The sequence below is a fragment of the Mauremys reevesii genome, linkage group 4, assembly GCF_016161935.1.
Source record: "Mauremys reevesii isolate NIE-2019 linkage group 4, ASM1616193v1, whole genome shotgun sequence".
NCBI lineage: Eukaryota > Metazoa > Chordata > Testudines > Geoemydidae > Mauremys > Mauremys reevesii.
In genome coordinates, this window is record NC_052626.1 from 58,814,871 (window position 1) to 58,835,988 (window position 21,118).

General features: G+C 46.4%; 1 protein-coding gene across 2 annotated transcripts in view; it reads left to right on the top strand.

Moving 5' to 3' along the window:
- The first annotated feature begins 493 nt into the window (after positions 1–493).
- Positions 494–21,118, top strand: part of PAK6 (p21 (RAC1) activated kinase 6) — a 48,569-nt gene continuing 27,944 nt past the window's right edge. Inside the window, exons 1-2 of one of the 2 annotated variants that reach the window (XM_039536659.1) lie at positions 494–545; positions 20,493–20,581. The gene's annotated coding sequence lies outside the window, so the exon portion shown is untranslated. Of the gene's footprint in view, positions 546–19,316; positions 19,366–20,492; positions 20,582–21,118 lie in introns of those variants that run through there. The other variant, XM_039536660.1, reaches the window with a different exon arrangement.

Below are 21,118 nucleotides of genomic sequence, written 5' to 3' on the forward strand. Positions count from 1 at the left end.
CTCCTTGCTTCTGATGCACAAAATGTCACTCAGCCCCTGCTCCCATCCTCTCTTCTGAGATCACAGAATCAGCACATAATATAAAGGAGTCCCAGAAAATGTCTATTCATTGTAATACAAACCTTAACAGGAGCACACATCTACAGTGGGATCCAATCAGTTTTAGCTGCAAGACTTTAATGGAATTTGTCACTGTGGTATCATCCATGCTCCAATGTGAGGACTTTATAACTTCCTTGTATACTTCAAACACCTCTGCTTATTGCCAGGGAGAGGGGGCGTCTGGCACTTTCATATACTCCTCCACAGCAGCTGGCATCATGCTAGTGCTGGTGAGTAAGCAGCTGCAAGGATGATGTGTGTTTGCGTGTGTGTGAGACACTGAACCAGGATCTTTCTGAAGAAGCTTTGAGATGAAATTGCTGAGAATTTTTGCCTGAAGCGAGGGATGTTTCCCTAATCTAAGACAAGCAGCAGCCTGCAGTCAGAGAGAAGCAGTGGCCAAAGTCAGTCCAGAAGAGAGACTTCTCACAGATCTTCTCAAGGTAAGACCCCTTTGGGTGCTGCTATAGGAGGAAGTGGACAAGAGGGTCCAGCATGAGCTTCCCCCACATATGAACACTGGGTGTGATGAGATGATTTGAAAGCTTGGGGAGGTTAGAAGATCATAATACTGAGAGAGATTTGAGCCCTTGTCTGACACTCCCTTTTCAGGCTGGAAATTTAAATCAACCAATAGGAGCCATCTTCTCTGGCCTGAAGCCACAAACGGGGAAAGACTTTTAACCCTAGAGCGTCTACCTTCAGCCTGGGCAAACGGTGAACAATACTGGCTAACTACACTTCTAATTCAAATGTTAGGTACCAGGATTTAGATACTAGGGTGTTGGCACTGTAGGATTCAGAGAGAAAATGAAATTCAGCAAACAGAGACCAGCTCAGAATTTTTGTTTATTAATTGTATTTTGTGTTTTTTAAACATTGGCAGGGTGCTTGGTGCTCTGCAAAATGAAGATGGTCCCTACCCTGGGAGCATATGTCTAAAAGATTTTTGTGATGCTCATAACATAAGATTCTTAATTCTTAATGAAGATCTTGAGAATACATATTTGTAAAGCATGCATCTGAATTACACCTGACTTAGCATTTAGCTGTGCTGACAACTGTTTGTGGAGGGGCCAGTAAACACTAGAGATCTCTCTGTCCCAGCAGCAGGGGGGCTTTTGAGGGGACAATCTGTTTTAATATCCCATATCCTCATTTCAATATGGAAAAAATAGATTTTGAATGCACAGAGATAACTCTCAAAGAAGAACTAGTAAGTAATGGTACTTTACCTCTAAAATACAAAATATGCTTTTAGGAAAAGTATTTCACAACCAAAAGAAAAAAAATCTAAACGCTGAAAGCTCTCCTACAACAGAAGACAGGCTGGGAAATGTATGCTGTGGGATATGGTTGATTGCTGCCTTTTCATAAATTTATAATCCTGGATGAGATGACATGCTCTGCTGCACTTTTTCAAGGTGCCAGGGCCATTAAGGAATACACTCACTGAGCCTGGAAACAGAGCGGAGTGCAGGAGCATTCTGTTTTTTCTGTCTGTGGATTTGATCTCTGCACACACAAATATCTGCAAACAGATCCAATTTTACTCTTGGACACAGTAAGGAAAATGTACTCTTATGAGCAAAAACAGTTTGGATCCAAAGAAGTTAGTATAATTGGCAATTACAGTAGCTAGAGTTGGGATGGAAGAAACAGGCTAAAAAAGGACATCCTGAGAGACAGCTTTGTAGTCTTCTTTCTGTGGGGTAATATCAGAGTCTTTCTTCTTTGCCACTTCTTTTTCCCCAGCTCGTGTGTGGTGGGGGAGGGAATACTGCCCCAAGACAAGGTTCTGTGCACAGTCACGTTGTGTATGGCGGTGTGAGGCCGTTGGGTGAGATTGCCCAGGGAAGGGATCTTGTGCCCAGCTTTCTGGTAGGGAGCCTGATGTCTGTTTGGATGCTGTTGCTTGCCAGTTTGATTCCACTGTGTGCCCATAGTTAAGACATAGTAATTACTGCCAACCTTAGCATCAGGAAGAGTCTATTTGGGAGAGATTGAATGAATACTCTTAAGCATTAATCCAGGGCCGCTTCCAAGTATCCTGTTCACTTGAAGACTGGTTAGAAATAAGCCAGGGCAGAATGATGGCATAAGGTAGCTGAGATTTCAGAAAAGCAGAGATGTTCAGGGTATCTCCTTGTTGGGTGTGCTTGGAACACCTAAAGGAATTCTGCCCCAGTAATCTTTTTATTTACTTTATAATAGAATATTTTGCAGATGGACCCATCAGGAGCATACTTGTGGCAAAAAGGCAGGGGAGCACTGACAACTGCAGTCAGTCAGAGGGACAGTATGGAAGGTAGATACCATCACTTACTCTATTACTTGACATATTTTAAACCTACTGGAAATCTGTATAATTAATTTGCAGCACCAGCATTATGTTCCATGCGAGATTTCCCTTATTTGGCAAAATTCTCTCTACATTTTTGTTTTTGGTGCCAGCTTTTATTTTGGGCCTTTTGCAGGTCCTGAAAGAGCTAGAGTAATTAGAAGGAAAGAATCCTGTTTCTAGGGAATATAAATTGTGGTAAGCCTGGAAAAGTGTCCTTTAATTAAATACTGATCATCCTTCTCAATTAAAACTACTACTAAAAACAAGGCAGTCCAGTAGTTAAAGTTAAATAATAACAGGACTTGAGGAATTGCCTCTCAAGTGAACATCAGAGTCACAATTACACAAATGTAATAAAAGGGGTATGTGCGCAGTGGCTCAGAGGAATAGAAATGGGACAGAGCTTTTCACGGCTAATTTCAAACATGGTCCAGGGCAAAAATGGGATTGAAATGTGTTACATCTCATGACTCTTTGGTGACCCCAGACCATTTCCTTGTAAACAGTTGCTTGGATCACTGAAACCACTGCCAGAAATGGCACCCTACTTAGCAGTCTCAGAAGAGAAGCCAAAGACTGAATGGGCCATGGGGATTGAGCTCCTCCTTTGCCCTAGCAGTTGTCCTGTTGTCCCAGAAGTATGATGTATTAGTGGAGCAATATGGAGAAGCTTGCACTTCTACTGTTCAATCTGTGCATGTTCTGTGGATAAAATAAAGACGATTTCAAGTCCATGTCCTGGGTTGTGCATGGTGCAACTTGGGATGTGTAGGGGCATTAGGCCACCTCTATACTACCTTTCCCTCCTCCCTGCAACCTACTGATCCTGGGACCACCAGGCTGTTCCCTGGCATAAAGCAGTTTCAGAGCTGCTCTGCCCTTCTTCAAGTTCAGTCTCAAACCCACCTCAACCATGATGCCCACAAATGGATGGGTGGCAGAGGTTGTGTGTGTGTGTGTGTGTGTGTGTGTGTGTGTGTGTGTGTGTGTGTGTGTGTGTGTGTGTGTGTGTGTGTGTGTAAACATAACCTCAAAATCTGCAAATTATTCCCACAGTTGGTTTATGCCTGTTCCCTGTGCTCCTGTTGTTACTCTTGCCTCCCCTCCTTCATCCTCTCTCTGGTGTGCTGGATCCTCATCAGGGCCTCTGGGTACTACAGTAATACAAATAATAAATCACCACCATCATGCCCTATTTTGTGCTGGGCAATGCCAACAGCTTGCGTGTAGAGACACTATGCCACACCCCCTTTCTCTCAGGCACACCCTTTATGCTGGGGGCCAGAATAGGGTTGCCAACTTTCTACTCATACAAAACCCAACACCCATGCCCTGCCCCTTCGCTGAGGCCCCACCCCTGCTCACTCCATCCCCCCGCCTCTGTCGCTCGCTCTCCTCACCCTCACTCACTCGTTCATTTTCACTGGGCTGGATCAGGGGACTGGTGTGAGAGCTCCGTCTGGGGGTGTGGGCTCTGGGGTGGGATGTAGGAGGGGGCTCCGGGCTGAGGTAGGGGGTTGGGGTGTGGGAGAAGGTATGGGCTCTGGGCTGGGCGTGTGGGTTCCGGGGTGAGGCCAGAAATGGGGGGTTCAGGGTGCAGAAGGGAGCTCTGGGCTGGGGCACAGGTTTGAGTGTGTGTGTGGGGGGGGGAAGGTGAGGGCTGTGGCTGGGGGTATGGGCTATGGGGTGGGGCTGGGAAAGAGGGATTTGGAGTGTAGGAGGGTACTCCAGGCTGGGGATGAGAGATTTGGGATGTAGGCGGGTGCTCTAGGCTGGGACTTGAGGGGTTTGGAGGGCGGCAGGGGGATCAGGACTGGGGCAGGGGGTTTGGGCCCAGGAGAGGATGAGGGGTGCAGGCTCTGGGAGGTGCTTAACTCAGGCAGCTCCTGGAAGCAGCGGCTTGGCCCCTCTCCAGCTCCTATGCAGAGGCGTAGCCAGGCAGGTCTGCGCGCTGCCTTGTCTGCAGGCACCGCCCCCGCAGCTCCCATTGGCTGAGATTCCTGGCCAATGGGAGCTGCAGGGGCGGCGCTTGGGGTGGGGGCAGCAGGCGGAGCCCCTTGGCTGCCCCTATGTTTAGAAGCTGGAGGGGGGACATGCTGGCTGCCTCCCGGGAGCCGCGCAGAGTCTCACAGGGAGCCTGCCAGTCCAGCTGCGCATTGCCACCAACCAGACAGTCAATGGCCCAGTCAGTGGTGCTGACTGAAGCCACCAGGATCCCTTTTTGATCGTGTGTTCCAGCTGAAAACCAGACCCCTGGTCACCCTAGGCCAGAAGGGCTGGTGTAAGAGCCACTATGGCGGCCCAGAGGTTTTCCCATGTTGTAGTAATGCTCAGGGTGAGTTCCCCAGCCCTCAGATTGTTTTGTGCCTCTGGAGCTCTGTAAAATGGCTGAGATCTGGCTTGGATCTGGTTCTGAGTCTCCAGGGCTGTCGGTCTTGAAAGTTTCATTAGCACTAAAGTCACATTTTAAAATATATGATGATGGCCATGGGCTCAATCCCATTGACTTTAATGGGACTACTTATGTGTTTAAAGCTAAGCACCTTCTTCGATGCTATGGTGCTTTGAGGTCAGAGTGCTTATCAGCACCTTGCAGAACTGAGCCCCATATGAGAGCAAACTACCGTATTTGTAAGTAACCATCCTCCAATAACATCAGCAGGTGACTTAGAATCAAGGAGAAAGCAACACCAATGTGAAAAATCAAAGCAATGTGAGCATTAGCTCCTGGAATCTGATACATGTGTGTTCAGGCGCCACTAAAATCTCCAAGCAAGAGACACCCGGGTATATTTTTGTTGACTGTGCAGGTTGTTTGCTTTAGAATTCCATGCCTGTACCCCTCTATTGTTTTTCTTTCCACACCCCTAATAGCAGCAAAAAAGCTCCAAAATCATTGAGGGGAAGGGGAAAATAAAAGATTTGATACAAAAACTCAAATAAAAAATTTCTAACATCTTGCATGGTCTATGATGGCAGAAAAATGATCTGAAGTTCTAACACTGGCTATCTGGAAAGCACAATTGTATGGAGCTCCTTCAAAGAAATCATTATAGGTCAGGGTTTTTTAAAAGATTTTTTTGTTCTTTGGATCAATTAAAAGCTGTTTTAATAACCAGGAACAAACTTGTGGGGGAATTGTTATCCCCACTGCGGTGAATTCACTAGAGACAGAAATGTTTCTTTATAGATACTACTGCAACAAATATATATAAAGGTGTTTTCATTCTGACAATGTAGCATCTTCTAAACTAGAAAGCAAAAATGTAAAGCAGGTTCAGGAGACTCATCAGTTTTTTACAAGCTAATAATGGCAATTTGATGGCTGTGGATTTAATTGCTTTTCCCCTCAGAATCTGGCTAAATTAGACTGTCTGTAGCATCTGTGTTGTCTTATTGGCAATCTTCTAGTTTTCAGACTTTCCTCTCTCTGATACACAGTGCCTCCTAATATGCAGTTTTTTGTTTTTATTACCCTCTGTTGCCTTTTTAATTGGTTGAAAGAGAACAAATTCCACTCTATAATCTGTGCTTGATCCTATTAACATTGCCTGTGCATAGAAAGAATGGTTGAACAGGTCATATTTTTCAAAGGGGGATGGGAGCTCAACCCAGCCTCCCACATTATGGGCATAGTTTGCTTTCTAGGCCCCAACCCTTCCGTTTGTGTGTGTGTGTGATGGCTGACATGTTGGCAGACACTGGCGATTGAACAAGGAATCTCCAGACTGAAAAAAAGGTCTCTATATTTTGCGCTAAACAATTGGGGACTATAGCAGACTTGCATCCTCTGTGGATCAGACACACTAACCAATAGGTTACACACGCAGTTCAGTTATTTTTAGTATCCAAATTATCTACACTTAAGAGCTAACAGCCTTGTACTGTTTTCTTGTTACCTGGGGCCAGCTCCTATTAAAATCAGTGATGGTCTTCCCATTGACTTCAGTGAGAGCTGGGTAGGAGCTGATTCTTCAAGATGGTCACCCTGGCCTTGAGCCAGGAAAGGTGAGCACATGTTTAATATTAAGCACATGGACAGTCCCACTGAGCTCATAGAGACAGATTTCCTCCCTGTCACATCCATCTTAAACTAGAGATCCCTGTTTTAATGTTCACTGAAGTGTCAATGGAAAGACTCCCATTGATTTCAATGGACTTTGGGTCATTGCTCAGGGTGGTGTTTTTTCACACCGCTGAACGAGAACGTTTCAGCACTGTAAAGTGGCAGTGTAGACAAGGCCTAATTTTACAGGGACTTTGGAACCTGAAATACCTAAACCAGCCCTAAGACTATGTTTACAGGGTAGCCTGAGAAAAGTATCTGGATTGTGACTGTCACTGGGGAAATTCCCCAACTTTAACACACACATTTTTTAAATCGGTACTGCCAAATTTAAAAAAGAATTTTCAAGATGGCCACCCAAATATTTCTAGAGGGAATCTTTGCTCAATACTTGGATATAATCCATGATGATTTGCCAGATTTTCTCTTCCCATGAACATTCTGCAGAACAAAACAATCTCTCAGTTGTTATGAATGTCAGTGACAAACAAATTTAAAAGTATCACAAATATCACTGAGGCAAATACATGTTTTAATTTAAACCAAGTTTTGTGAATATATTTTTATAATATTCAGTGCTACTGAGGATATACAAATTCACGTGAATTTTAAAAAATGGTTACGTACTTATTACATGAAACACTTTATCACTCTCCTAACTAAATTACAGGTTTCAGAGTAGCATCCAAAGAAGTGAGCTGTAGCTCACGAAAGCTCATGCTGAAATAAATTTGTTAGTCTCTAAGGTGCCACAAGGACTCCTGTTCTTCTAACTAAATTAGTATTTAGTTAGCCACAAATTAGCCACAATGAGAAATTCTAGATCAGTAGAACATGTTGCAGGTGTCCCCATTCATAACTCACACTGATGACATTTTCAGAGCTGCCACAGGTGTTTTCAAATGTGATTTATTCTGAACTTGATTATGTTCTTGTAATATAAATATTTACCTGAAGAGAATCCAAGGGGGATTAGTGGTAGTGCTCTGCACTGTCCTGAAGGAGATACTGGTTCAATTCCTGTACCTAGCCTCTCTCCCCATAGTAGGCCAACAGGGTCCAGAATTGCTGCAAAGGGAGAATACTTTGCCTATTGGGGGAAGGAGCAACTAAAGGCATTAAACAGTGATTGCAACAACCTCATAGCTAATCAACACCTCGCATTGGCGAATTCAGTCTTGTCCCACTCAGCAGAATGTGATGCTCATGAATATGCGTACTCGATTCTTGGCCATACCAACTGGGGACAACATCCAGACATACTCTGTATAACGTGTCTGCATATACTGTGTCTATGGAATCTGACAATACAAACACCTTAGATGAAGGTGCCAGAGAGTCTTTGTGTTTGTCTTGGTGTAGGTTAGAACTCAACCATGCAACAACCAGTATTCTGCTAAAGTAATGGACCCTGGAGTAAGCAGTGTCTGCCGTATTCCAGGATTTAGACTTTACATGCTTGGATGGGAGTTGGGGAAGAAAGGAAGGGAGAGGATAAAAAGAAAGTGAAGGGATTCTCAGGGCTCCAAACTGAGACAGAGAATTCCTTAGTGGCAATGGAGGAGAAAATATTTGCCGCAAGGACCAAAACTTCATATAAAGAACATAGGTTTTACGTAGATCTTATGTAGCAGTTTCCAGAGCAGACAAAAGATGTGTACAAAAGCCCCTTGAAATGTAATTGTATATACAAATCTTTAAGTGATGAGTGCAACCAGTGCATCCTTTGCAAACCTACCATTACTGAATTAAAATGTATTCTCTTAGAGATATGTGGAGTGATCTCAAACCGAGTAAGGCCTTGTCTATACTGACAAGTTTCTGTGCAATAATGCAGCTTTCTGCGCTGTAGCCCAGGGTGTAAACACTGCCAAGCCACTTAGAGCGCAGAAACTGCACAGTTGTAGTGCTCTAAAAAAACCACCCTGACGAGAGGCTTACAGCTTTCTGTGCCGGGGCTACAGTGCTGCAGTGCCCGTGTAGACACTGTGGTGGTTACAGTGCTGCAACTGGCCTCCAGGAGGTGTCCAACAATGCCTGTTCTCACCTCTCTGGTCATCAGTTTGAACTCTACTGCCCTGCCCTCAGGTGACCAACCGTCAGCCCCACCCTGTAAATTCCTTTAGAAAATTGAAAGTCCCCTTCCTATTTTCTCAGTGATGCGTGCAGTGGTCTCAGTGCATCTTTCTAGGTGGCCATGCCTGCTCCACGCACCAGGCGACCCCCCCACTTGGAGCAATGCCAAGCTACTGGACCTCATCAGCATTTGGGGAGAAGAGGCTGTCCAGTCCCAGCTGTGCTCCAGCCATAGGAATTATGATACCTACGGATAGATTTCACAATGCATGACAGAAAGGGGCCATGACCGGGACAAGCTGCAAAGCAGGATCAAAGTGAAGGAATTGTGCAATGCCTACCGCAAGGCGTGGGAGGCAAACCGCCGCTCTGGTGCAGCACCCGCGAGCTGCCGGTTCTACAAAGAGCTGGACGTGATACCTGGTTGTGATCCCACCTCCACTGCGAAGGTCTCTGTGGATACTTCGTTGGCTCGCATGCCAGTTGAGAGTGGACTGAGCCAGAAGGAGGAAATCTTGGACGAAGACGGGGAGGGGGATCCAGAGGCAGAGGATGAGTTGGAGGTCAGAGACACATGCAGTCAGGAGCTCTTTTCTACCTCGGAGGAACCTAGCCAATCACGTCAGTCGGATCGTGGCGAAGTGCAAACAGGAGAGGAGGCCTCTGGTAAGTGGATCTGATTTTGGGACTCGCTGAAGTGAGTTGTTGGGGGCAGGTTGCAGAAAGCAGGCTTGTCTCTCACTGCATGCCTAGTCTGAGCATCAGTATAGGCTGTTGATAGACTCCCTCACTTCACGGGAATCTCCCTTCAAGATCTCCTGGAAACTCTCTTGGAGATACTGGACAATCCACTACTGCAGGTTCCTCGGCAGAGCTGCTTTGTTTCTTGCCCCATTAATGGTAACTTTCCCACGCTACTTTGCCGTCATGGGTTGGGGGACGGGACAAACCATTTCTGCACACAGGTGAGCTGCATAGGGGCCAGAGCAGAAGCCGCAGGCTTGGAGAAGACCCTCCCTGGATTCTCTGTTCATACTCAGCAGCAAGATACTTTCCATAATGATCACATCCTGTGGAAAGTGTGGGGACAGGAATGATTATCAGGCCCCCCCTACACTGCTGGCTCTCTGCCAAGAGCCATGTACCCAGTGTACAGCAGGGTCCGGAAAGAGTGATTTACCCTGCTCCTGTGGCTACTCACCATTTTGGAGGTCTAGTGGCTCATGTGTACTTGCCTGGGGTCAGCCAGTTAGTGACAGGTGTGTGAGTACTGGCTGTGTTTTAAAGCACTGAATCAGTGTTGTCTGTGTTGCAAACAATACTGCTTCTGTAAAATGTTGCATTTAAACTTCACAGAGCTGACCTTGGGAGCCCAGCCTCTCTCTTTGTTATCGCTGGCTGAACGGCTGTGCAGAATTAGAAAGCAGCCAAGAAGAACTAAGGAGGACTTTCTCTGTGAGGTTATGATGCACTCCGCCACTGAGAAACAGGAATTGAAGGAGTGATGGGACAGCAAGAAGAGGGACGGAAAGGAGAACGTGGCACACCAAAAAGAAGCCACGGAGCGGCTCTTAAACGTTATGGAGCGCCAAGTGGACACACTCCAGGAGATACTAGCTCTTCAAACCGAGCAGCTCCGCACCCGCCCTTCTCTGCAGCCGCTGTCACAAAACTCTTTCCCATGCGCTCCCCACACACTGCCAACACACTGTTATCAACCTCCTGGCTCCACTCTCTACCCGCAGCATTCCACTCCTCCCTCCTCACAGTCCAGCACTGTGGACTCCCACTACCCACTGCACTCAACACCCATCCCCTTGCAGTTTGGCCCTGCTGAAGTATAGCACCCGCTGCATTGTACTCCAAAGGAGAAGGCTGGGTATGAGCCCTGGACATACACAAATTTGTAGCTGTCCCAGAACCCCTCCTCCTCTTGAGACCTTCTTTTCCCCCTTCTCCCATCCCCCCTCCCTGCTGATGAATTTTTTCATTTGATTCTCTCCTCCGGTGGTTGTCTTTTAATAAAAGAATTGTGTTGGTTTGAAAGCAATCTTTATTCTATTAAGTGAAAGCAAAAAGAACACTGCAAAGCAACATACAATTATGTTAAGCCCCCGTCTTGCATCATGTGCACCAATAACCTCCTAGCATTACATGCACTGCAATCCTGAGCATAGCAACAAATATTAGTGGCTTTCAGCTTCAGATTGCTGCCACAAGGCATCCCTGATCCTTATGGCCCTGTGCTGCGCCCCTCTAATAGCCCTGGTTTCTGGCTGTTCAAACTTAGGCTCCAGGCACTGAGCCTCTGTGGTCCAGCCCTGAGTGAAGCTTTCACGCTTCCCTTCACAAATATTATGGAGCGTACAGCATGCGGTTCTAGGCACAGGAATATTGTCATCAGCAAGGAGTCTATTCCCATACAGGCATTGCCAGCGGGCTTTTAAATGGCCAAATGCACACTCAACAGTCACTCTGCACTTGCTCAGCCTGTTGTTGAACCATTCCTTCCTGCTGTCAAGTTGCCCATTCCTTCCTGCCACTTGTCAAGTGTATGGCTTCATAAACCACGGCATTAAGAGGTAGGTTCGGTCTCCCAGGATTACAGTGGGCATTTTGACTTCCCCCACAGTGATCTTCTGGTCCGGGAAGAAAGTCCCTGCCTGCAACATCTTGAACAGGCCAGTGTTCCGAAAGATGTGTTCATCATGCACTTTCTGGACCAGCCTGCATTAATGTCTGTGAAATGCTCATGGTGATCCACAAGCGTCTGGAGAACCATTGAGAAATACCCCTTGCAATTAATGTTCTCAGTGGCTAAGTGGTCTGGTGCCAGAATTGGAATGTGCCTGCCATCTATCGCCCCTCTGCAGTTAGGAAACCCCATTTGTCCAAAGCCATTCACAATGTCACGCACATTACCCAGAGTCACAGTCTTTCAGAGCAGGATGCGATTAATGGCCCTGCACACTTCCATCAACACAAGTCCAACGGTCAACTTTCCCACTCTGAACTGGTTAGCAACCAATCGGTAGCAGTCTGGAGTAGCCAGCTTCCACAGTGCAATCGCCATGTGCCTCTCCAGTGACAAGGCAGCTCTCATTCTTGTGTCCTTGCACCTCAGGGCTGGGGCAAGCTCATCACGCAGTCCCATGAATGTGGCTTTCCTCATGCGAAAGTTCTGCAGCCACTGCTTGTCATCCCAGACGTGCATCATGATGTGATCCCACCACTCAGTGCTTGTTTCCCGAGCCCAAAAGCAGCTTTCCGCTATGGTCAGCAACTCCATGAATGCTGAAAGCAATTGCGTGTCATAGCTACTATGCATGGCAAGATCAGTGTTGCAATCCTGTTGTCTTTGTAGTTTAAGGAATAACTCCACTGCCACTAGTGACGTGTTGGTCAGAGTGAGCAGCATACTGGTCAGCAGTTCGGGATCCGTTCCTGCTGCCCAAAAGAGGCAGGGTGCGCAGTACACAAACCGTTGAAAGATGGCGCCAAAGGCAGATGGAAGCACAGGGATTGCTGGGATGCGAAGCAATGCATCATGGGTCATTAAGACAGGACCCAGGATACCCCCGTGACTCCCCTTTCCCTGCTTTCCCACAAGTCTCAGCGGCAGAAGAGAAAGAGATGCTCTGTGGGATAGCTGCCCAGAGTGCACCGCTCTGAATACCGCTGCAAGTGCCACAAATATGAACATTCTATTGTGCAGGCAGCTGTCAGTGTGAACACACAACAATGGTTTGCCTTCTGCGCTCTCTGAGTGGCGCTGTAATTGCCGGCACTGTAACTTTGCCAGTGTAGTGGTGCCCTAAGATAGAGCTAGAGTGGGGTTGACTTGGCACTAAATGTTGAATGTAGATGTTTGAAATATGGCCAGCAGGAATATTTCATAAGCAGAGGTAATTGTCCAGCAGCCCATGTAATGTTTTATATGTACTTGGGAAAGGTGTAGGCCAATCATATACATGAGCAAAAGCTCTCAGATGAGTCTTAAAAAGCAACCAAGAAATAGGGCTTAAGTAGAAGTTGAAGCTGGAGGTTGAATAATAAAACTAGCATGTTATAGCTATTAGCAGACTGTTACCATTTTGCTGGCTAATAAAGTAGATAGATTATACTATATCTGAATTTGGTTAATATCTCTACTTCAGATCATTGACCTAGAATAGATGTTCTGAACAGAGGTTATTATAATCTATGTCCCTGTTTTCCTCTGCAAAAGATTTCAGTCTGTATTTCTGTAGCATCTTTAAGGATCTCAAAGCACTTCAAAAAACATGAATTCAGCATGAATTAACATGAAGTCTAGTATCTGGGTGAGGTAGGTGTTAATAATATCATTTTACAGATCTGCACACTAGAGCAGAAGGGATTTGTCCGAGGTGGCACAATGAGACTATGGGTGAGCTAGAATGTATTGACCCTCTGTTGTAACTTTGGCAGTAAAGGGATGATTTACCTTGGAGGAAGCATCAGATGTGCCTTTAGTGTAACTCCTGCCACCCATATCTGGCGTGTAAGGCAGCACGATGTGGTTGGATCTATTGGAACATTTTTGGGACTAAACTTTACATTATTTCTATTGCAATTCAACCAGCCTGTGAGTTTATTTTAAGGAAAAAGATGTTGAACGAGTGCATAGAAGTGATTTAGAACCAAACTGGGGCAATATTATGTATAGGGACCATTTGCCGAGCCACTGGCATTTTACCAATAGCAAAATGCCACATATGCTGCCCTAGTGATGATCTCAAGCTTTTGCTTGAGTGTCATGTCCAGGCGGGATGGAGTTATAGCTCTGAAGTGAAGCTGGTTACTTTCTTGTCCCTTCTGAAGCAAATCTGTCTCCTTATCTACATGCTTTGTGCTCCCGATGGGGGTCCTGCTGTGTCTGTACAAGGGCCCAAGCCTGAATAACTCTCAGTCGTCAGGGGTTCCAGCTCCTCTGTAAATAACCTTGGGGGGCCCCAGCCTGTGAGACCGCTGAATGTGGATGCGTTGTGGTCTCCAGGCAGTACTCATTTCTCCAACAGGGATGAGCAAACTCTGCTAGACTAAAACAACCCCCGTCCTTACACCCTTCTGCATTTCAAGGCATGGAAGCAGGATTAAAGTGTAAACTCTTAGCGACAGTCCGTGCCTTGTTCTGTGTGTTTGTACTGCACCTAGCACAAATAGGGCCCTGTCCTGCTTGGGACTCCAGGGCACTACTGTAATACAAATAGTAAAGAATAAGATGGGGATGGTCTTGCTTAGCTAGATGCAGGTGCTGAAATAGCCCAGGAGAGGCTGTTCTTACACTATTTCTAGCTAGAACTGAAAGCAAATGTGCAAAAAATAATATAATTAAGTAAAATAAATGAGAACACTGTGAGAGTCTCTTCTTGTGAGATTCCCTGTCAGCTGTACAGACTCAAGGTCTGCATGGTTCAGATAAGCCTTGGGTAAGCACCTAAACTTTAGAGCGTTTATCTAAATTGCACCTGAGCGCCAAACCTGCTGCTGGATTGCCCTCTCCCAGTCTCCAGCACATATCTGTCTAATGGGGGCCTGCTCCAATAGAAAGGTCCTTGAGTCTGATCCACTGAAGATGAGAGCGTGGGGGTGGCAGCAGATGGTGAGTACTGGTGCTGGGTTTTGTGCTGGGCTAAGCAGGGAGATATAGAAAGGAGACCCGCAGCATCCGGTTGAAATACGGCAACGAGTTTATCTCTTTTGAAGACATAGCGTGAGGTGGTTCAAATACTTTGCTGTATTTATAAATCAAATAACCAGGCTGAGCCAGTGAGGGTGACCAATACGCTCTGCAGTCTTTCTTGTTCCCCACTTACAGCTGCCATAGGGGTGGCAGTCGTGGGGTTGGGAGTAGCAGTCTGAAAGAGCAGTTCAGCAACTGTGGCACGAGTGATCTCTCTTTTTGTTCTTGTGTAATTCTCCCCAAGAAGCAGCTGGCTGGGGAGCAGCAGCAATGTGTTGGAAAGAGGCAAGGAGCAAATTGTAATTGGAGGGAAAATCTAGAGAGCTTCGATTGACAGGGAAAGTCTGTATTTTCAAAAGTGCATGGGATGCTAGGAATCCAAGTCTTACCTAAAAAGCCTGGGAAACGGCCTAGTCTTCATCAGGGGTGCCACTTCAGATTTTGGTGGGGGGAGGGGGCAACTTTAACCATGATTCCAGGGGCTACTTAGGCACTTGAAAACTCTAGTTTTTTGGCAGATAATGCAGCAATCGGCTGACAGGCGCGTTGTATCTAATTCCTATATAAAAGAAAGAAAATTAAATAAATATTAGACCCATTCAGCTTTAATATTAACATGTTCTGACATCTTGTGGTAAGTCACTTAAGGGACACTGGTTAGGTTTAAAAAATTATATTTTAGTAAGTATATTCTTACTTTGCTTCTAACTCTGCAGAGAGAGAGATCCCATTAGGACTCCTGGGCTCTAGGAGAGGAGAGGGTTCCTAGTGGGTTACAGTGGGGGGACGTGGGGTGACATCTGGGTTCTATATAAGAACATCAGAATGGCCATACTGGGTAAGACCAATGCTCCACCTAGCCCAGTATCCTGTCTTCCAACAGTGGCCAATCCCAGGTGCTTCAGAGGGAATGACTAGAACAGGCAATCATCTAGTGATCTGTCCCCTGTCACCCACTCCCAGCTTCTGGCAAACCGAGACTAGGGGCATGCAGAATATGATGTTGGATCCCTGCCCACACTGGCTAATAGCCATTGATGGACCTATCCTCCATGAACTTATCTAGTTCTTTTATTGGAACCCTGTTATAGTTTTGGCCTTCATAACATCCGCTGGCAGAGTTCCACAGGTTAACTGTGAAGAAATACTTTTGTTTGTTTTAAATCTGCTGCCTATTCATTTCATTGGGTGCCCCCTAGTTCTTGTGTTATGTGACAGAGTAAATAACATTTCCTTATTCAATTTTTCCACACCTTTCATGATTTTATAGACTTCTATCATATCCCCCTTTGTCATCTCTTTTCCAAGCTGAAAAGTTCTAGTCTTTTTAATCTCTCCTCATATGGTAGGTGTTCCAGACCCCTAATAATTTCTGTTGCCCTTCTCTGTACCTTTTCCAAATCCAGTATATCTTTTTGAGATGGGGTGACCCAAATCTGCATGAAGTATTCAATATGTGGGTGGACCATGGATTTATGTAGAGGCAATTTGATATTTTCTGTTTTATTATCTATCCCTTTCCTAATGATTCCCAATATTCTCTTAGCTTTTTTGGTTACCACTGCACATTGAGTGGATGATTTCAGAGAACTGTCCACAATGACTCCAAGATCTCTCTCTTGATGGCTAACAGCTAATTTAGACCCCATCATTTTGTATGCATAGTTGGGATGGATGCTTTGCCATGTGCACTACTTTGCATTTATCAATGCTGAATTTCATCTGCCATTGCGTTGCCCAGTCACCCAGTTTTGTGAGATCCCTTTGTAACCCTTTTCAGTCTGCTTTGGACTTAACTATCTTGAGTAATTTTGTATCATTGGCAAATTTTGCCACCTCACTGTTTACCCCTTTTTCCAGATCATTTATGAATATGTTGAACAGCACTGATCCCAGTACAGAGCCCTGTGGGATACCACTGTTTACCTCTCTCCACTCTCACCATTTATTCCTACCCTTTGTTTCCAATCTTTTAACTGGAGTGCTTAGCAATGCTTTCAGGATCATCTAACTAGCCTTAATTTAATTATAAGGCTTTTTGTTATCTTAATCACCTTGCTTCTGTTTATAAACAAACTCCCTGCCCCAAAGGCAGAAGCTGGGAGCAGTACAGAATTCATCACATATCACACTCAAGATGTGTTGCAATTAAGAGCTCCGGCTGGGGTGGGGCATGCACTGTGAGGAGACCTCGGATACAAAACTCAGAGGGGGGCTAGAGCCCTCCCTTCCCACCCTAAATGGCGCTCCAGGTCTTCATTTAAGATCCCAGACTGCTGAGGTTCACTTCAGGCTTCAAGCTGCTCTGGCTCCAGGCCTGCTGACAGGGGAGGGCAACGGGGTGCTTTGCTCCACTGTCATTGCTCTGCGCTGCTCCTGGAAGTGGCTTGCACATCCCTGCGGCCTCTGGGGAGGGGGTGTCCGTGCGCTGCCCCCACCCTGAGCACTGACTCCGCAGCTCCCATTGGCCAGGAACTGTGGCCAATGGGAGCTGTAGGGGCAGTGCCTGCAGGCAGCAGCGCGTGGAGACCCTCTGGGCCCTGTGTCTAGGAGCTGTTGCCAGAGGGGTGTGCCAGTTGGTCTCAGGGAAGGGTTAGGGCCAGGCCAGGGCAGGATTTGCATGATTAGACAGTTGGCAACTGTACTGGGTAGGCATGTGGAAGCCCTGGCCGTGGGGGAAGAGTGCGCCCAGCAGTGCACCCAGCAGCTCATTGGGCACCTGCCAGTGCAGGCGCAGCACCACCCAAATGTCAGGCAGACCATCTTCGTGGGCGCGGCTTGTGCGTGCTTGGGGGCCCACTGACTGTTCTGTCCTGGGGCCTGGAATTGCTGTCAGATGGCCTGTCTGGCTCCATCCAAAGTCCTCATTCTGGCAAGTAAAGCCAGGCCCTTCCATCTGTGGCAAAGCCCGTCTCCATGACTAAGATGTGCCTCTTGTTTTAGAGGGCTTTGTGCGATGCTCCCAAACACTTAAAGCCATGGAGGACCATTCTTGTGTAGATTTAAAGGCCGTCCCAAACCTGGGTGACTCCCTGTACAGTATAAGTGATATTTCTTTGTGCTGCTCCTCCAAACTTACTCATATAGACCAGCCTTCATGGCCTGGCACAATGGAAATGTATAGAAGAAGCAGATGCTAATGAATGACAGTATGCAAGAGTGTAACACACATCTCAGCAGCAGGCACATCCCTTGCCAACCTGGCAAACAAAGGCTCATGCTCTGATCTTCCACATGGCAGCACTTTGCAGCTCAAATTGCAGTCTTCTGAAGGGAGAGCTGCTGGGATGCTAATGCTGGCCGTTCTCTCTTCTGAGCACTGTTTGGTGTTTGCCATCGCTAATAAAAATGTCCCCTTTCTTGGATACAACTGCTCATGGGATGCCAACTTTACATGCCCCAGTAGGAGCAGGCAGACCAATCCCCAATAGAAAGGGTCTTGGCTAACTTTACTTCCTAGACCCCAGAGAGGCTGCTGTAGGGAACCAGTAGGAAATCTCCTTGGCAGGCCTCAGCAGACAAGGACCTGTAGAATAATGCAGGAGCGCTCTCCTGTCGGCATACAGCGTCTTTACCAGACATGCTGCAGCTGCGCCAATGTAGCGCTGCTAATGTAGACCTGCCCTCAGTATTATTATCATGATTCTCTGAATTACAGTAGTTCCTATAGATCCTAGCTGGGACCCTGAGCCCATTGTGCTGGGCACTGTACATACACATAGTAAAAGACACCCTGTCCTGAAGAGCTTGTAATTTAAATAGACAAAGAGAAGTAGTGGGAGGGGAAACTGAGGCACTTGGCGGTGAAGTAACTTACCCGAGAGGTTACACAGAAATTCAGTGGCAGGGTCAGGATTAGGACCCAGGTCTCCTGAGTCCCACTTCTCTGCCCCATCCACTGGGCCATAATGTCTGTCTGTGGTGCCCATGTCAGTTTAATTGATCAGGGTTACTTACATCATGGATTTTTTTTTTATTTAATACCATGTTAGCAAAACACACACACACACACAAACAAAAGGGAGTAAATTACACGGTGTGAGGTGGGGGTATTTTTATCTTTGCTCTTTGGACCTAATCAGTTAGACTGGCATTGTTTGCAATAGACTGTTGCAATAAGGCAAGAGTCCCCTTTATTTGCTCTAGGGAAAGAGCTGTTGATGGCTTTGGCAGACATGAACTCTGACCTCCTCCTGTTCCTCATCCACGTTCCACCTCTTCCCATCCCCCGCTGCTGACTGATATTCCAGCAGACAGAAGTCACTGATGCAGAAATGTATATTTCCAGGAGTCAATAAGCCCCGAGCCACAGCACAATTGGGGCAACAGGATTATAGGGTGATACTAGACAGTAAACCACACAGCACTGACTCATAGCAAGCTACAGAGGAAAAGGATTGGCACCAGGTCATGTGCTGCACATTTGCAATGCAAATTAATTATCATCTATCCAGACATATATCAAATGATCAAAGCTCCCGCTGCCAGGAATGACTAGGAATTTGTGGCAGGTCCTGAAATTCACAACACAGCAGGAGATGTCGGGATTCATTAGGAACTGCAGCAGCTCTAGGCCCCAAGGCAGTGGAAACGAGAGAAGTGCGGTAATGAGCAAGTCGGAGCATTAATAGGTCAGCCAGTGAGGAGGGGTGCAAGGTGGCGACCTTGCAGAGGCTCTTGTCTGAGGCCCAGCGAACCTCAGTGCTCTGGTGCAACTCTGAGCACCTTCTCTCTCCTGTCCCTTCCAGAGTCCAAAGGGAGATGGCGATGAGGAGGAGGAAGGAGGATCCCGTGAGGCCCCAGTATCAGCGTTCATCATGCTCTTTGCAATGAGAGCCTGAGACTTTCCAGCGCTGAACATTTCTGTGTCTCATCTACCACCACACCCTGAAATCAAATTCACAGCTAGGTGAACCAGGCACTGTACAAACATGTCAGAGCTGCCTCCGCCCCCTTCTCTCCCGCTCTCTCTTGCCTTCTCCTTTCTCTCTCAAGTTTCTCGGGGAGTCAACAGATTCCAGCGTGAGAATATTTCCACCTCTCCGCTGGTTCTGGAGCAGTGAGAAATCTGGGGTAAGCATCAGATGGCAGGTCTGGGGACAATCACTGGGTTTGCTTTCTGTATTTAGAACAACCACCTTCTAATGGCTGCTGTTTCCTGTGGTTTGTTTCCTCTGTTTACAGAGGACTAGGTTTGTCAGTTTAAACTAACGTCTCAGCTCTCCCCTGGCTGTGCTTCTATGGGTTAACCCCTTCTCTTCGGAGCTGCGTTTTCAATCTTAGCAGTGCCAGGAATGCATGTGCTCTGCTCTTGTGTGTTGGCAGCACCACGTTATGGCAATGGGAGAGGGAAGCAGTTTGGGGATTGTGGAGCTTTTTCCTTCCGGTCTGGTTCTGGAAGGGAAAGAAAACTGGGAGCTGGGCTGCTCGGGGAAGGAATTTACTCCATCTTTGCTCCTACAGCCCAGTGACACCGTCCACCAATTGGATTTGCTGGATGGCAGTGGTAGTTTCCCTGCAGCCCTTTCTCTCTTCTCACTCGGAATTGTCCTCTACTGGCACTCACACAGTGGGACAGGCAGTGAGATCTCCTTTCTTTCACCACCCCGTCCCCTTCAGACAAGCAAGAATGCATGTCTCTTATGGGGATGTGGCATTTGGGACCTGTTAGTGTAAGCTGTCAACAACGCGGAGTGTGGAATGAAAATGCCTTGCTGGACTTGGCAGTTGGTGAAGAAGGTTAAAGTCACCCCTGATGATGCTTGGGAAAGCAGACAGCCCATGTCAGGAACATGCCTGCTTGCTGGTTATGCAAGATGTAACAATATCTCCAGGGAGCCCCCTTATATCTGCAGGGACCCTCACCATACCTATCAAAGATACTTATTAATTGACTAGCTAAAACCCCTCATGCCCATATCCCTGGATTTCTCCCTTGCTATGTCAGCTAAGATCCTTTCAGCACAGCTACTGATCTATTGTGTCGTAACACTGTGTATATCTGAAGTATCAGGGAACTGGCTAACTGCATACTATTTGAAAACCATTTGTCAAATTACATTGGCAATGTACACACAATCTCTTTTAACCAAGTGATCTCACACAGACACACAGACAGACACACAGAGTACATGGAAAAAGTAGGTCTGTGGCAATTGTCCAATAATATTTACTGATCCTTTTGTCCTCTTGTTTGCCAGGATATTAATGACTTAATGTACTGGAGGACTGAACAGTGAAGTAGTCTGAGAAGAAGAAGAAGAAGAAGAAGAAGAGAAGCACCTAGCTGGTGAGTGAGTACTCAAAGGTGAGGCTTGGGGATATGTACAAAATGAGGCATTTGCCAATCCCCCTTTCTGAAGTCCATCCATAAGACAATGTCCAGTGCAGCTGAATCCCTAAATTGTTGCTTGTAAAAGGGGTGCTGCTGCTGTCCTGACATTGTATAAATTCTCTCTCCCCTAAGCAGTCTAGTTGTTAATTATGTAGTAAGGCTGTGCATTGATGCGCACATTGTGCAGCACATTGATATGTATGAACAATGGCTTATTAATAAGCAAATAGTAAATAGAGCTGGTCAACTAGTATAAAGACCTGTTTGTGAAATTAGCAGCTGGGCTTCTAAGCAGCCTGTTTGTGCCCCTCTGTGGTGTGCTGCCTGTGAACATTCATGTGAACAAAATTTTGTGTGTAAGAATGTTCATGAGAGAGAATTTGGGGCCCAGCAGGTGAGATTCAGTTAACTGAGAAACAAAATTTGTTTTTATGACTAAACAAAATTCCTTCCAGAGGAAAGTGTATGTACTTCGTAAAAGTTCAGCCATCC